General features: G+C 33.4%; 1 protein-coding gene across 7 annotated transcripts in view; it reads right to left on the minus strand.

Moving 5' to 3' along the window:
- MGAT4C (MGAT4 family member C) overlaps window positions 1-17,669 on the minus strand; it is a 948,770-nt gene that overhangs the window by 342,419 nt on the left and 588,682 nt on the right. For all 7 annotated transcript variants that reach the window (XM_032297125.1, XM_032297132.1, XM_032297109.1 and 4 more), the window contains one exon: window positions 8,357-8,419. The gene's annotated coding sequence lies outside the window, so the exon portion shown is untranslated. The remainder of the gene's footprint in view (window positions 1-8,356; window positions 8,420-17,669) is intronic.

Raw genomic sequence — 17,669 nt, forward strand, 5'->3', positions numbered from 1 at the left:
TAAATATTTGTTTTATAAATTAATATTTATGTGCTATGACACTAAGTGCTAATATATTTATAAATGTTATAGCTTTACATTAAATTGACATTTTATCACTGTATAATAAGCTTCTTTTTCTCTTTTGACACTTTCACACATAATATCTATTTTTTCAGACATTACTACAGTCATTCCTTCTTTCTGTTGGTTATCAATTACATTAATTATATTTTCATCTTTTCACTTTAAGCCTATGTGTGTCTTTAAATCTAAAATGGGTCTTTTGTAGATAGCATATCATATTACTATATCTTGGTTTTTGTTGTTGTTGTTCTTCCATTCAGCCACTCTATAACTTTTAATTGGTGAATTTAATTCATTTACCAATTATTATTTATGGTAGTCATTCATAAGCGAGGACTTGCTATTGCTGTTTTTGTTACATATTTTCTATTTATTTTGCAGATGTTTTCAGTTCCTCTTTTTCTCTCTTGCTGTCTTTCCTTGCCATTTGATGATATTTTGTATCATGTATCAATATCATGATGATATTGATTCTTTTACCTTTATCTTTTGTGCACCTACCAGAGGTTATTTTCTTTGTGATAAGCGCTAGGCTTGCGTAAAATATTTTATAATTACAACTTTCCATGTTACCTTGATAGCAACCTGAATTAATCATCACATAAAAAGGAACCCACACCTTTACTTCTCTTGCCATTGTATATATTTGTAGTCAGAATTTGTTTTTTTTGTTTTTTTAAATATTATATATCCATTAACAAATTTCCTAGTTCTCAGGTTTTCAGACTCAGATTTCAATTTAGACCTTTGGTCCTCCTGGTTCTCAAGTATTTGTGTTTGGACAGAAACTAAACCACTGGCTATTCTGAACCTTCAGCTTGGAAATAGTAGAAGGTGGGACTTTTCAGCAGTCTCCATTTCTGTGTGAGCCAACCTTTATAATAAGTGTCTTTATATCTCTCTATCTATATATATATATTGATCTGATATCATCTATCTGATATATATATCTTCGTAAATAGAACTTTTTTTTTTTTTTTGAAAGAAATCTCTTTCTGTTGCAAGGCTGGAGTCCAGTGTCATAACTTGGCTCACTGCAACTTCCATTCCCGGATTCAAGTGATTCTCCTGCCTCAGCCTCCAAAGTAGCTGGGACTATAGGCATGTGCCACCACACCCAGCTAATTTTTGTATTTTTAGTAGAGACAGGGTTTCACCATGTTGGCTAGGATGATCTCCATTTCCTGATCTTGTGATCTGCCCATCTTAGCCTCCAAAAGTGCTGGTATTACAGGCGTGAAGATTTTTTTTTTTTTTTTTTTAGACAGTCTTGCTCTTCACCCAGGCTGCTGTTCAATGGCATGATCTCGTCTCACTCCAACTTCTGCCTTCCGGGGTCAAGGGATTTGCCTACCTCAGCCTCCTGAGCAGCTGGGATTAAAGGTGCTCACCACCATACTCAGGTAATTTTTTTCATTTTTAGCAGAGATGTAGTTTCACCATGTTGACCAGCCTGTTCTCGAACTCCTGACCTCAGGTGATCCACCCACCTCAGCCTCCAAAAGTGCTGGGATTACAGGAGTGAGCCACCATGCCCAGCTTTAGATAACTTTTTAATTATACTCTATTTTATATGTCAGTGTGTATGTAGAAGAATCTCTTAAACCCGGGAGGTGGAGGTTACAGTGAGCTGAGATTGCACCTCCACACTTTAGCCTATGTGACATAGCAAGACTCAATCTCAGAAATAAAATAAAATAATAATAGATAAATTCATCAATGGCATAGTTAACTAGTCTAATAATAGTCAAATAGATCAATAAAACAAAATAAGAAGCCCAGAAAAAAACTCACACAAATTTTCAATTAATTTTGGAACAGGTCTAAATCAATTCAGGAGGGAAAGAAAACTAAAATGAAATTATGCTAGAATTAACTGGACATTTGTATTTTAAAAATTCATTTTTATCTCTATTTCTCTCAAGATACAAAAATTAACTTAGTTCATTTATAGAACTAAAATGTAAAAGCTAACAGCATAAAGATTCTAGAAGTGTTTACATAGGACAATTGCAATCTTAAAATAATCACACTACTACTTAAATGGAACATATAACACTAAACATTAGAAAGTTTATGTTTACTTTTCCTCTTTTAAATGCTCTCAGAATTATATTATAAATCTCAATCTTGGTAACATAGAATCATAGAAAAATTTGAGCCATGAAATAAGAGTTTCTTGTTAAATTAATTTGGTAAGTATGGCATTAAACACAAATGTATTTATGTAAGAATTCGTAACTCTTTTACTTTTAATAACCTAATGTGCTTTGCAATTCTTCAAAACATGTATTTGATACAATATTACCCAAACTTCTTTGACCAAAAAGAAAATGATCACAAATTCTTATTTTCATCTTACATCATGTGTTATATAAAGAGTATGTTTTGGGAAGTAATATGTTAAATATATCTTGCTCCTTGGGTCATAAAGGTTCTAATTAAACATTTGAGCCTTCTTTTTTTCTTTCTTTACAAGTCATCATTCTTAAGAGTTCTTTCTCAAATGGGTGTCTGAGAGATAAGCCATCTATTACTGATATTTTTGACACTAAGGACGCCTCTGTTTTGTAAAATAAAGCCAATTGAAATACACACACACACACACACACACACACACACACGTTCATGAAACCCATGAACATGCATCCCCAGAGGGAAAATTTTATAGTGCTTAATACCAGATTTTTTCCATGTGGACTCATTTTCAAAATAATCACATTCTTACTTTTTATGCAACTAAGATAAGAGATCGTTCAGCCGACATAGTTACATGCCAGCAGAATCCCAACTCTTTAAACTAGTATTAATCTTCCACAATATTGTCCTAACCTACTTTAATAAATAATTGTAACCACAACAGCTGTCAAACATAATATTTTCTATCCTCCTACACTTAGTTGACATGTCTGCCAAAATAAGCAACTAATTCTTACTAAACACCTTCTTCATATCTTTCCTAATTCCATTTCCTATTCCAAGAATCCCTCAGTTTTCTTCAAAGCTTAGGTTCAAATCAACTTCAGCAATGTACTTTTGCTGTTTCCCTAGGATGAAACTGAAGTCTCATTCTTCTTAATATTATAAACTTAAATATAGTATGCTTAAGTATTAAGTAATATTTAATACTTCTTAATAAGTATTGACATTTCCAACTTTAACTTTATAGTTAAAGCTCTACTGTATTTTTAAGTGTACATTAAATTTCCCTACTATATATTGTATTCATGGTGTTAAAGTTAAAAATTCACAGTGATAAATCCCCTGTAGATCTGTGCACACAGTTTCATACATAGTCCTCAACAAATGCTTGTAAAACAAATGAATGGATGCTTTTAATAATCATAGGTGTTTCTGTGTTTCTTTAAACTATTTCAAAAGATATCCACAGAAAATTTCATAATTCCTCCTAGACAATACTAGCTATGTATTCCATGTGATAGGACACAGGAAATGCTACCTCCAAATATAGACTCATGGTAGACTGAGTATTTTAAGTTGAAGGAAATCAAGAAAACTATAGAAGCATAAAGATCTCTCTGACCTTCTTCTGTTCCCTCTTTTGAGGACCTTCCATGTGACACACACTTGCTCATATCTATAAAGTAGGAATATCACACAGAGAGGCCAAAAAGAATCTGAACAAACAGGCCTGGCCAAGTCACTTCCCAGTTTATTGCCATTAGAACATACCATTTTTTTAATCAAATTATCCTTTTACACAACTGTCCATTCTTCATTCTAACCCATGCATAAAAATAGTTTTCACCATTTCTCTAGGTCTTCATTGCTGAAGGCGCCTGTGTTATGCAAAACTTTGGATACATAAATTTATTATATTTTTCTCTCATTAATCTGTCAAGGAGTGCTAGCCAGGAATCTGAGACCAGTGAAAAAAAATATTGGCATACATATGGCACTTATTATCTAATAAGTTTTAGTAGCTTTTGTTGTCTACTGAGATGTGATGCATACTGAATTCTCCATTTATTTACAAAGTATATATGTAAGTATTTTGTAAAATAAACCAGTGATCATATAACTTTTGGATCTGTGTGATAGTCTTATTTATGGAATGAGATGGTTTTCATTATCTGATTTTATTCAGTCAACAAAATTTTTTTGTTACTTATTATATACCAGGCACTATGCTAGGCACTGTATATAGTGTTTAAGTTTTGTGGGACACAAATAAACAATAAATAATTATATATGTTTTATATAAATTATTATACACATTTTTAAATAATTATGGCAAGCATCATGAAGTGAAAGAAGTCTGTGAGACATGATGATTAGATTGTAATGTTAGAAAAAAAAGCCTTTCCAAAGAGATCTTAAATAGACTTCAGCAAAGTCTGAGAAATTGGAAGCTATCACATAGTGTTTAATATTCATATATATATCTATATATGTTTCTAGTGGTGAATCCATGTGGGTCTGCAGCAACCTCATTTCTGGTCTTCTCAGAAGAAAGAATTCAACCTAGGGGCAAATGGCAGAGTGAGAGGCCAACGCAAGTTTTAGAGCAGGAGTGAACATTTGTTAAAAAGTTATGGAACAGGAAGGGCAGGAATGAAAGGAAATAAAGTACACTTGGAAGAGGGCCAATCAGGCAACTTAAGAGATTCAAGTGTGTGGTTTGAGCTTTGACTTGGGTGTTTCATACATTGGCAAGCTTCCAAGGGGTTGCATCTCTTCTCACTTGATTCCTCCCTTGGGTTGGGCTGCCTTCATGCACAGTGGCCTGCCAGCACTTGGGAGGGGTTGCATGAACAGTGTGTTTACTGAAGTTACATGTATGTTCAATTGTGGCATTTTTCCCTTACAGGTCGAATGTTTAGACTCCACCATTTTGCCTCTTAGTGACTTGAGGCATTTTTCACTTCCCAGTTAAGTGTTTCTAGAGGAAGGTCATATACCAGTTAAACACTACCATTCTGCTTCTTAGCGTGCATGCTTCAGTATACCTGCCCAACTTCTGAAATCTTTTTGGGAAGCTGCCGATCACCAGTCTCTGGTGTTCCTATCAATTGGGAGATTTGCTTTTCCCTGGCACATGCTGTAACCTATAATTCTTTAGAGAGACAGTTTAACAGCTGAACCTGTTAAACTGGCATTCTGGTGGTTGGTGGGGAGGGGCCCCTCCTGCCCTGCTGATACCTGCCTCACTACCTAATGTAACACATAGAGCAGAGGAAAATTTACAAAAGATAGAGAAAACTGTTTGAAACTACTATTATAATCTGAGCAGCAAAATATTTGTGAAATATTTTAAATGTCCCTAACAAATATAACTTAATAGGTTGTATATTTATAATGGTATTGTTATAGTGGACCCCAATTTTCTCTTCAAAGAATCAGTATACGTTCAGCTCTTATTCTGTAATTCTCTATTTTAAAGAGAATTTTAACTTCCTTTTAATTCTAGTAAACAACCTTCTCCACAGGTTGTAATCAGTAGTTCACATCTGATCCCCCACCCCAACCTGACTCATCCTGGTCACCGGATCACCCCTGGCTGCCTACTCTGACATACCCGTAATGGTCCCTTCCACCAAAACACCCACCCTATCACTCCAGCTCAGACCCCTGCTCCTTTTAAAATAGCCAATCAGGATTAGTCTAGCTAGTGTGGTCTAACCCTAGCCAATAGGGGATAACACAGCAGCAGAGACGATCCCCTATCAGACATAAGTAACCCTTCCCCCCTTGCCCAAGTGTGCCGCGACCATCATTGCTCTGTTTCCCGACATCATTCTATAAAAGTAAACTGCCTTGCTGAGAGGGCATATCTTCAAGTGCTATTTCTTTTGTGGCATCAAAATTTTACTTATAATAGTATTTATAAATATATTAAACAAAGCTTAGAGATCTTTTATGCTCTATAGAAAACAAAATTTTAGAATGGAAAGAACAGGGCAGAAATATGTCTAAGTATATGTAATTTGCAGATGGTATAATGGTACTTTTTTTTTCAAATTTCATGAACCAGTTTTCTTTTTTTGCTTTTTTTTTTTTTCAGGGAGATGTTTACCAGAAAATTTTGAAGTTCTAAAATAATTTTATTAAAAATATTGATTTCACACTGCTGTTTATTAGAAGGTCTTACATGGTTTTAAGGTCACAGTCTTAATTTAAGGATTGAGAGATGTGAAGGATATCTCATTTAATATGGTGAATTATGCATGAAAGGTCTAATAGGTTCCCTACAGTAATGCCTTAATTATGCTTTAATTCATCAATAAGAAAATCCTGGTTTATGTTGAATGTTCCACATTTTCACAACTAGGACAAAACTAAAAGATTATACCATGTAAATGCAGCATAAAGTCATTTGTATCCGCCTGGAAGAGCATTTCTTTGCTACTTCATGAAATGATCACATTTGTTTTGCATTGCAATACAGAATATAATGAACTATTTTAAATTAAAAAAATAGAAAAAAAATCATATCAGTTTATGTTGCTCATTTACCCACAGTAAAGACTGTTGTCATGGCATGCTAAAAATACTTTAGAAAGATTTTACCGATTGCTTTCATTTAACTGCCACTTTGCCATTTATTGGCTTAATTTTACACAGAATGAGGCACACTTAAAACACAAGGAAAGATATTAGGTTTTAGTTTTACACACTCCATCATGAAAATAATAAAATAAAGAAAGGATTTTTTTTTCTTTTTTGATATTTGCTAAGTATCTCTCATTAAAGAAAAAAAAGTCCCCAAATCTCTCAAGTCACTCAGCACAATCTAAACACTTATCTATCTCATTTTACAACTTATGCCATTGTCTTACAAAATGTACAAAGTAATCAAGTGGAATTTCCACAGTAAAAAGCCATATTGTTACTGGGAAAAATCTTTATTTCTTAAAGCTTTTTTTTTTTTTTTAATTTTTGGTGAAACTTGTTTCAAACCACCTCTGCATTTTTTCAGTATAAATTAATAAGTTTAAGTAAATATACTTTTGTTTAATTAAATAAAGGAGCTATGAAAGTGCATTTATCAAGATCTAGGCCATTAAATTGAAACATATCTATAACTACTTAATTATCAGAATAAATGACTATGCTAAAAAAAAAGACAGGTTGGTTAATTTTTGTTGTTGTTGCTACAAACACTTGCATATTAAGAGACAGTCAAGTTTTTGTCAATTCCTTTGTTGTATAAATGTTCCAAGGGATTATCTAACCTGTGTTCAAGTTAACAGCAGAAAAAGGCTATATGTGTCAAGCATACATAAACCAATAACATGGGTCTGACGACCCCTGAATGTGACCTGCTCCCAGAGGAAACCAATTTAATGCTCTATCACACATAGAATAGTATATATGAATCACAAAACCTCCTGATAAATTAATGACGGGTATATCTGAATAGGATTCCTTCTAAGTCACTTATCTGCAGCCAGGCAAGCTTGTTTCACCCTCACTTTCAAAGATAGAGCCACATAGCATGTTGCCTTGGCAGATTCTCAAAGAGCAAACAGTCCCAATTAGCCATTATTGGGGGAAAAAATTTCCTTATTATTTCAGTTACTGCGACAGCAAATGGGATAAAGTGAAAACTATCTTCCAGTTGAAAATTCATCAGTCAATTGCCAGGCCTTATGTATTCTCTAACTTTCACAGGCTCTGTGCATCTTGCTCTTTTACTTTTATTTTTGATAGTTCTACTATCCCAGAGTCGTAGCCATGGCAGGGTTCAAGAACAAAAAAGCAGTCTATCAAAGACAAGTTGTCAGAGGACAAACAGTAAGAAGAGATGCCCACCATTAGCAAGTAGCTGAAAGACAGAAGTATGACAGAGCAAAGAAGAAAAGTGCGCCAAGCATTCATCATTAACTGACAGCTTATTCCATTTGGAAAATTCAAGAGAAAAACTGAGATAATAAATATATGTCCTAAGTATTTAGGGATATTAGTCACAGAAATTTTAAAATTATGTTTTAAAAAAGCATGGAAAATGTTTGTGAGGGATCTCATTTACACACTTTATCAACCATAAATACATGGGAATATCAAAACCATGTAAAACCATATGCCTTAAACTGAATATCAGTTAATAGCACAAATACATTATCTTCTTCAGAGTTAAATTATCTACTATTCTTTTAAACTAAACAATAAGACAAATATATCAATTCTCACATTCTGTATTCCTTATAAGAATGCAGAAATTGCACTTAATCAAGACTATCTCAATAAATATCTTAACAAATTCCATGTCATATGACCAGGTCAGTTACATAAGCATAGTAAAATTTAATAAAACAACAAGACTCACGTTTTAGTTTCTGTAGAGATAGTCTTTCTCACGCAGAATCAGGGCTCTGCTTTCTGGGTGAGTCTGTGTTAAATTAAAATGACAAAAATCTTAGTTTCTCATTCCACTGTCACTAAGAATGCATGCAAATAAACTCCTAGTTAGTCAAGGGGAAAAAAATTGCATTAAGGAGTACTGATTTGTAAATCTGTTCTTTTCAAATGTAGATGATGTTTACCCCTCTCCCTCCCCCCATATCTTTGCAAAATTTCAGCCCAATGAACTCATTACTGTAGAAACTCAACTAAGACGATGGTCAGTTAATGAAATTCAGGTCTGGGATTAAGCTCCATAAACATGCAAAATGGCTGGGCATCTGGAAGTGGGAGAGACATGGATGATGCTAGAAAGAAAAATAAATAAGCCATATAATTTAGAGAATGCACAATATAATCAATTTAGCTTAATTAACTGTTGTCTTATATTTTAGGTGATACAGAGTACCCTAAATGTGTAAAAAATAAAAACAAAATGCTTTGAAAACATTACCAATACCATATTCAATGACACTTGGGGGGACATAAATATAGCTACTAAATTTACCTCCTTTCAAATTACACGGGTTTAATTAGATTGGATATATTTTTTTTACAGTCACAATAATTTAAACAACATTAAACACCATTCAAAATATGAAAGAACTTCAGTTAGTAGGCAATAAAAATTATTATTCCTGGTCTATCTAGCTACTATGCTTATAGTGTTATTCGATTTACAATGCACGTTATGTTTATAGTGTTATTCGATTTGCAATGCACATTATGCTTATAGTGTTATTCTATTTGCAATGCACGTCAAAGTCATCAGTAGTTTCTTAGAAGTTTTAGCAGATGCAGAACTAAGATGTTCACTTAAAACATTAAATCCTACTTGTGAACCTCCATATTATAATAATGCTGTTTATTTTTTATGAGTTAGAAAAAATGTAAAAATATAATCAGAACAATTCATTTGAATATTTAAAATTTTAAATGTTATATATTATTCTCTAGTTTATTTAAATTATATAAACACATAGTAATAATAGCATTTTCATTACTACATGACAGGAGTTTTATACAGTATTATGGAATGTTTTTGAATTTTCTGGTTAACTATCCATTAACTCAACAAATATAGATCTATACCAGGATGCCATTAACATTCCCTCTTCTTGACTGGACTATAGATAGGATTCTTTCTGACTCTAGGTCGTAACCTTTTTTCTTAGAGCATTTATTTTAGAACACTTGTTATTTCATTTTTGTCTGTACCGCTTTGAGATGTAAATCTCTCTGCACCTTGCCAGTTTTTACAACCCAGGAAAGTCTTTCTCATAATGGCCTCATCTCCCCATCTTTATGGGAGAGTATAAGCCTAACTTAGATAAACAATATTAGCAAACACAGATGGTCTAATAACATTGGCAAACCTCCTCACTAACATCTTCTGGTAGAGTGGTTTCTTGGAGTTGGTTTCAGGGACCTCACAGATACCAAAATTTGTGGTTGTTCAAGTCCCTTAAAAATCAACCCTACAGTGTCTTTGTAAAGCAACCACACTAATAAGTCAACATAATAACCAGCTAACAGTACCACAACAGGATCAACTTCATATATATCAATACTAACTTTGAATGTAAATAGTCTAAATGTCCCCACTTAAAAGCGGGGCACAAAGTAGCAAGCTAAATAAAATGTTATGCTATTTTCAAGAGACCCATTTCATAGATGATGACACTCTTAAGGGGCTCAACATTAAAAAATGGAGAAAAATCTACTAAGCAAATGGAAACCAAATAATAGCAGGCTGTGTAATCCTAGTTTCAGACGAAACAGATTTTAAACCAGCAAAGATCAAAAAAGACAAGGAAAGGCATTACATAATGATAAAGGGTTTAATTCAGCAAAATATACATGCACCCAACACAAGAACACCCAGATTTATAAAGCAAGCTCTTAGAGTCCTATAAAGAGACATAGACTCCCACACAATAATTGTGGGACACTCCAACATTCCATTGACATTATTAGACAGATAACTGAGAAAGAAAATTAACAAAGATAATCAGGACCTAAACTCAGCATTGGGCCAAATGGATCTGATAGACCTTTACAGAAGTATCCAGTAGACATATGGAGAATATATCTACTGAATATATAAAACTAAATCCAGCAGCACATCAAACAGTATGATATACATTCTTCTCATCACCAAATGGTACATAGTCTATAATCGACCACCTAATTGGACATAAAACAATCCCCAACAAATGTAAAAGAACTGAAATCATACTAATTAAACTCTTGGGCCACAGCACAATAAAACTAGAAATCAGCACAATGAAAATCACTCTAAAGCATACAATTATGTGAAAACTAAACAACGTGCTCCTGAGTAATTTTTGGGTAAATCATGAAATTAAGGCAGAAATCAAGAAGTTATTTGAAAATAATGAGAAGAAAGATACAATGTATCAGAATCTCTGTGAAAGAGGTAAGGCAGTGCTAATAGGGAAATTCAGAGCACTAAATGCCCACATAAAAAAAGTTAAAAATATCTCAACTTAACAACATAACTTCACAACTGAAAGAGTTAGAGAAGCAAAAACAAATCAACCCCAAAGCTAGCAGAAGATGAGAAATAACAAAAATCAGAGGTGAACTGAAAGAAATCGGGACATGGAAAACCATTCAAAAGTTCAACATATCTGGGAGCTTGTTTTTAGAAAAAAAAAACTAAAATAAAATAGATAGGCCGCTAGCTAGCATAATTAAGAAGAAAAGAGAGATCTAAATACACACAACTAGAAATGATGACGGGAATGTCACTACTTACCTCACAGAAACAAAACAACCATCAGAAACTACTATGAACACATCTACATACACAAACTAAAAAACCTAGAAGAGACAGATAAATTCCTGGACACATACACTCTCCCACAACTGATCCAGGAAAAAAATCGATTTCCTGAAGGGACCAATGATAAGCACTGAAATTAAATCTGTAATAAATACCCCACTAATCAAAAAAGCCAAGTACCAGATGGATATGCAGCGGAATTCTACTAGATGTATGAAGAAGAACTGGTATCGTCTCTACAGAAACTATTTAGATAAATTGAAAGATGAGGAACTAATCCTTAAATCATTCTATGAGAACAGCATCATCTTGATACCAAAATCTGACAGAAATACAACAAAAAAAGAATCAGGCCAATATTCTTGATGAACAAGAAAAATGTTCTGGAGAAAAAATTCTCAACAGAATACTTGCAAACCAAACACAGAAGCACATAAAAAAACTAATCCACCACAATCAAGTAGGCTTCATTCCCAGGATGCAAGGTTGGTTCAACATAAAAATATCAATAAATGTGATTTAGCACATAAACAGAACGAAAGATAAAATTGGCATAATTATTTCAACAGATACAGAACAGCCTTTTGATAAAATTCAACATGGCCTCATGTTAAAAATAACTCTCAATAAGCTAGGCATTTATGACAAACCCACAGCCAATATGATACACAATGGGCAAAAACTGGAAGCATTACTTTTGACAACTGGAGCTAGACAAGGGTGCCCTCTCTCACCACTGCTATTCAACATAGTATTGGAAGTTCTGGACTGAGAAATCAGGCAAGAAAAAGAAATAAATACACTCAATTCGGAAAAGAGGAAGTAAAACTGTCTATATTTGCAGATGAAACGATTATATATTTAGAAGAACCCATTGTCTCAGCCCAAAATCTCCTTAAGTTGATAAGCAACTTCAGCAAAGTCTTTGTGCAAAATCAAAGGATTTGCACAGGATACAAAATCAATGTGCAAAAATCACAAGCATTCCAATACATAAATAACAGAGAAACAGAGAACCAAATCATGAGCGAATTCCCATTCACAATTGCTACAAAGAAAATAAAATACCTAGGAATACAACTAACAATAGATGTGAAGGACCACTTCAAGGCAAACTACAAATGACTGCTCAGAGAAATAAGAGAGGACACAAACAGCTGAAAAAACATTCCATGCTCATTATTTGAAAGAATCAATATTGTGAAAATGGTCATACTGCCTAAAATAATTTATAGATTCAATGCTATCCCCATTAAGCTACTACTGACCTTCTTCAAATAACTGAAAGAAAAAAAAAAAAAAAAACCTTAAACTTCATATAGAACCAGAAAAAGAATCCACATAGTCAAGACAGTCCCAAGTAAAAACAAACAAACAAAAAACAAAGCTGGAGGCATCATGCTACCTGACTCCAAACTATAATACAAGGCTACAGTAATCAAAACAGTCTGGTACTGGTACCAAAACAGAGATATAGACCAATGGAACAGAACAGAGGACTCAGAAGTAATGACACACATCTACCACAATTTGATCTTTGACAAACCTTACAAAAACAAGCAATGGGGAAAGGATTTCCTATTTAATAAATGGTGTTGGGCAAACTGGCTAGCCATATACAGGAAGCTGAAACTGGACCCCTTACTTACACCTTATACAAAAATTAACTCCAGATGGATTAAAGATTTAAACATAAGACCTAACACCATAAAAATCCTAGAAAAAAACCTAGGCAATACCATTCAGGACATAGGCATAGGCAAGGACTTCATGACTAAAATACCAAAAGCACCTGCAACAAAAGTCAAAATAGACAAATGGGATCTAATTAAACTTAAGAGCTTCTGCACAGCAAAAGAAACTATCATAAAAGCAAATCGGCAACCAACAGAATGGGAGAAAAATTTTGCAATGTACCCATATGATACCAAAATCTGACAGAAATACAACAAAAAAGAGTCAGGCCAATATTCTTGATGAACAAGAAAAATGTTCTAGAGAAAAAATTCTCAACAAAATACTTGCAAACCAAACACAGAAGCACATAAAAAAACTAATCCACCACAATCAAGTAGGCTTCATTCCCAGGATGCAAGGTTGGTTCAACATACAAATATCAATAAATGTGATTTATTGATATTTGTATGTTGGGCTAATAATGAGAATCTACGAAGATTTAATCCTGCAACCCAAGTTTAAACAAAGAACTTAAACAAATTTACAAGAAATTAAAATGACCCTATCAAAAAGTGGATGAAGGATATGATCAGACACTTTTCAAAAGAAGACATTTATGTGGCCAACAAACATGTGAAAAAATGCTCATCATCACTGGTCATTAGAGAAATGCAAATCAAAATCACATTGAGATACCATCTCATGCCAGTTAGAATGGTGATCATTAAAAAATCTGTAGACAACAGGTGCTAGAGAGGATGTGGTGAAATAGGAACACTTTTACACTGTTGGTGGGATTCCTCAAGGAATCAAGGACATCAAGACATTGTGATTCCTCAAGGATCTGGAAATAAATAACATTTGACCCAACAATCCCATTACTGGGTATGTACCCAAAGGATTATAAATTTTTCTATTATAAAGAAACATGCACACATATGTTCATTTTGGCACTGTTTACAATAACAAAGACTTGAAACCAACCCAAGTGCCCATCAATAATAGACTGGATAAAGAACATATGGCACATATACACCATGGAATATTAGGCAGCCATAAAAGAGGATGAGTTCACGTTTTGCAGGGACATGGATGAAGCTGGAAACCATCATTCTCAGTAAACTGACACAAGAACAGAAAACCAAACACCACATGTTCTCACTCATAAGTGGGTGTTGAAAAATGAGAACAGATGGACGCAGGAAGGGGTATACCAGGGCCTGTTAGGAGACTGGGGGGACAGGGGAGGGTTAGCAGTGGGTAGGTGGGATTTGGGAGGGATAACATTAGGAGAAATACCTAATGTAGATGACAGGGGATGAATGCAGCAAACCACCATGGCATGTTACCTATGTAACTATCCTGCATGATCTGCACATGTATCTCAGAATTCAAAATTAAAAAAAAAAAACTCTCTCAATAAAGTATGTATTAAAGAAACAGAAGAGTCATCTATGACAAACCCACGATTAACATTATCCTAAATGGCAAAAAGCTGGAAGCATTCCCCTTGAAAATGAGCACAAGACAATAACGTCCTCTCTCATCACTTCTATTCAACATAGTATTGGAAGTCCTAGCCAGAATAATCAGACAAGAGAAAGAAATAAAGGACATCCAAATTATAAAAGAAGTAAAACTATTTGTGTTTGTAGGTAGCATAATTCTAGATCTAGAAAACCCATAGTCTCAGCCCAAAAGCTCCTTCAGCTGAAAAACAACTTAAGCAAAGTTGCAGGACACAAAATCGATGTACTAAAATTGCTAGCATTTCTGTACACCAACAAGAACCAAACTAGCCAATTCAGAAAGAAAATTCCATTCACAATTACACCCCCACCCCCAACACACACACAAATACTGAGAAATACAGCTAACCAGTAAGCTGAAAGATCTCTACAATGAGAATTACAAAATACTGTGGAAAGAAATCAGAGAAGACACAAACTTTTTTTTTTTTTTTTTTAATGCCATGGTCATGGTTAAGAAGAATCAATATAATTAAAATGGCTAGGCTGCTCAAAAGAGTTTACAGATTCAATGCTATTCCTAATATACTACCCACAAAATTCTTCACAAAACTAGAAAGAATTATTTAAAAATTTACATGGAACCAAAAAACAGCTCAAATAGCCAAGGCAATTCTAAGCAAAAGAACAAAGCTTAGGGAATCCTGCTACCCAAGTTTAAACAATACTATAAGGCTACAGTGACAAAAACAGCATGACATTGACAAAAAAAACAGGAAAATAAACAATGGAACAGAGAAGAGAGATCCCAGAAATAAGGCTGCACACTGATGACCATCTGATCTTTGACAAAGCTGACAAAGTAAGCAGTGGAGAAAAGACTCCCTATTTAATAAATGGTGCTAGGATAATTGGCTATTCACATGAAGAAGATTGAAGTTAGACCCCTTCCTTATACAATATATAAAAATTAACTCAATAATAATTAAAACCTTAAATTTCAAACCCCGGATTATAGAAAACCCTGGAAGACAACCTAGGCAAAACCATCATGGACCTAGGAAACAGCAAAGATTTCATGACAAAGACACCAAAAGAAATTGTAACAAAAGCAAAAATCAACAAACATGATTTAATTAAATTTAAAACTTCTGCACAGCAAAAGAAACTATAGACTGAGAAAACAGACCACCCACAAAATGGCAGAAAATTTTTATAAACTATACATCTGACAAGTCTAGTATCCAGCATTTATAAGAAATTTAAACAAATTGACAAATGACCAAAGGGCATGAATAGATACTTTTACAAAGAAAACATACATGCAGTCACCAAACACATGACAAAAAGCTTATCACTAATCATTAGAGAAATAACAAATAAAAACCATAATGAGATACCGTCTCACACCAGTCAGAATGGTTATCATCATTAAAATGTCAAAATATAACATATGTTGGTGAGATTGTAGATTAAAGGGAACCCTTATATGCTGTTGTTGGGAGTGTAAATTACTTCAGTCATTGTAGATAGTAGCACGGCAATTCCTCAAAGACCTAAAAGCAGAGCTACCATTTGACCCAGCAATCCATTACTACATGTATATCCAGAGGAATATAAAGCATTCTACCATAAAGACACACAAATGCAAGTGTTCGCTACAGCACTGTTTACAGTAGCAAAGTCATGGAATCAACCTAACGCCCTTCAATGACAACTGGATAAAAAAAATGGACCTACATCCCCTGGAATATTATGCTGCCATAAAAAGGAATAAGATCACAACTTTTGTGAGAACATTGACGGAGCTAGAGACTATCATCCTTAGCAAACTAATGGACACAAAGAAGGAAACAACAGAAACTGGGGTCTACTTGACAGAGGAGGAAGGTAAGAGGGAGAGGAGCAGAAAAGATAACTATTGTATGCTAAGCTTAATACCTGGGTGATGTAATAATATGTACAACAAACGCTAGTGACAAGTGTTTATCTATGTAACAAATCTTCACTTGTACATTCAAACCTAAAATAAAAATTTTAAAAATTAAAAACACAAAAAATATACTATAAATTGTATTGATCAATAAATAGACAAATATATATAAAGACACAACTTTCCAAAACTGACTTAAGAATAAATGGAAAATACGAATACCTCAATAGTTAGTATATAAACTGAATTAATAATGTAAAATTATTTAAACTCTTCTGCAAATAAAAGTTTAAACTAAGATGGCTTAAGGATAAATTCTAGCAAGTATTTAAAGTAGAAATAATACCAAGAATACCAGTTCTTCACAAATTTACCAAGAAAATAACAAAAACATAAACATTTACCAACTCATGCTATGAGGCCAGTATCAACAAATACCAGTCAGAAATAGACATGACAAAAGAAAACAACATTGCAATATTTCAGTAACTATTTATGCAACCCCTTTCCTATTAGTTATTTAGCAAATCAATATCCAGCAACATATATAAAGGATACATCAATATCAAATGGGATTTATCCCAGGAATAAAAGTTTGTTTTAACATTTGAGATTCAATTAGGTACTGCACATAGCAAGGCAACAAAGAAGAGAAATCACACCATCATTTAAATAGGCACAAAAGGAACTTTTGAAAAAAATGTAACATTATGGAAAAATCTCTCAAAAAACTACGAATAGAAAGTAACTTCCTCCACCTATTAAGTATATTTACAAAAACCTTATTTTAGCATAATCCTTAATAAATAATTACAGAATGATATGCCCCATTATATTGGGCACAGGCAAGGATGCTCTCTATTCAACATTTAAAAAAAAAGGCTGAGAGAATTTAAAGAATATATAAGTGAATTGGGATATAGTCTATTTTCATGGATCAGAAATATCAATAGTGTTAAGTAGTGATTATCTTTGCAGTTTATATATATATATATATATATATATATATATATATGGTGTAATACATATGAAAATGCCAGTATGTTACTTTTTAAATCAATGTCAATGTAAAATATCTGAACAGAAAATTTTCTTTTTTAGCAAAAATAGCTAAAAGTTATCAAAAACAACAAAGTTGAAGGACTTGCACTTATGTTTGCAAAGCTAACTATAAAGTTATGATAATCAAGACAGTGGGGTCCTGGCATAAGGATAAATATATTAATCAGTTGCATCAGGTTGAGAGTCCAAAAATAAATTCTTTTATTTATATTCAACTGATGTTTCAGAAACATTTCAATACTATTCAATGGAAAAATGGTATTTTTTTTTTTTTTTTTTTTTTTTTTTG

This window comes from Sapajus apella, unplaced genomic scaffold (genome assembly GCF_009761245.1).
Source record: "Sapajus apella isolate SASKATOON/1434 unplaced genomic scaffold, GSC_monkey_1.0 scaffold2, whole genome shotgun sequence".
In the NCBI taxonomy this organism is placed as follows: domain Eukaryota; kingdom Metazoa; phylum Chordata; class Mammalia; order Primates; family Cebidae; genus Sapajus; species Sapajus apella.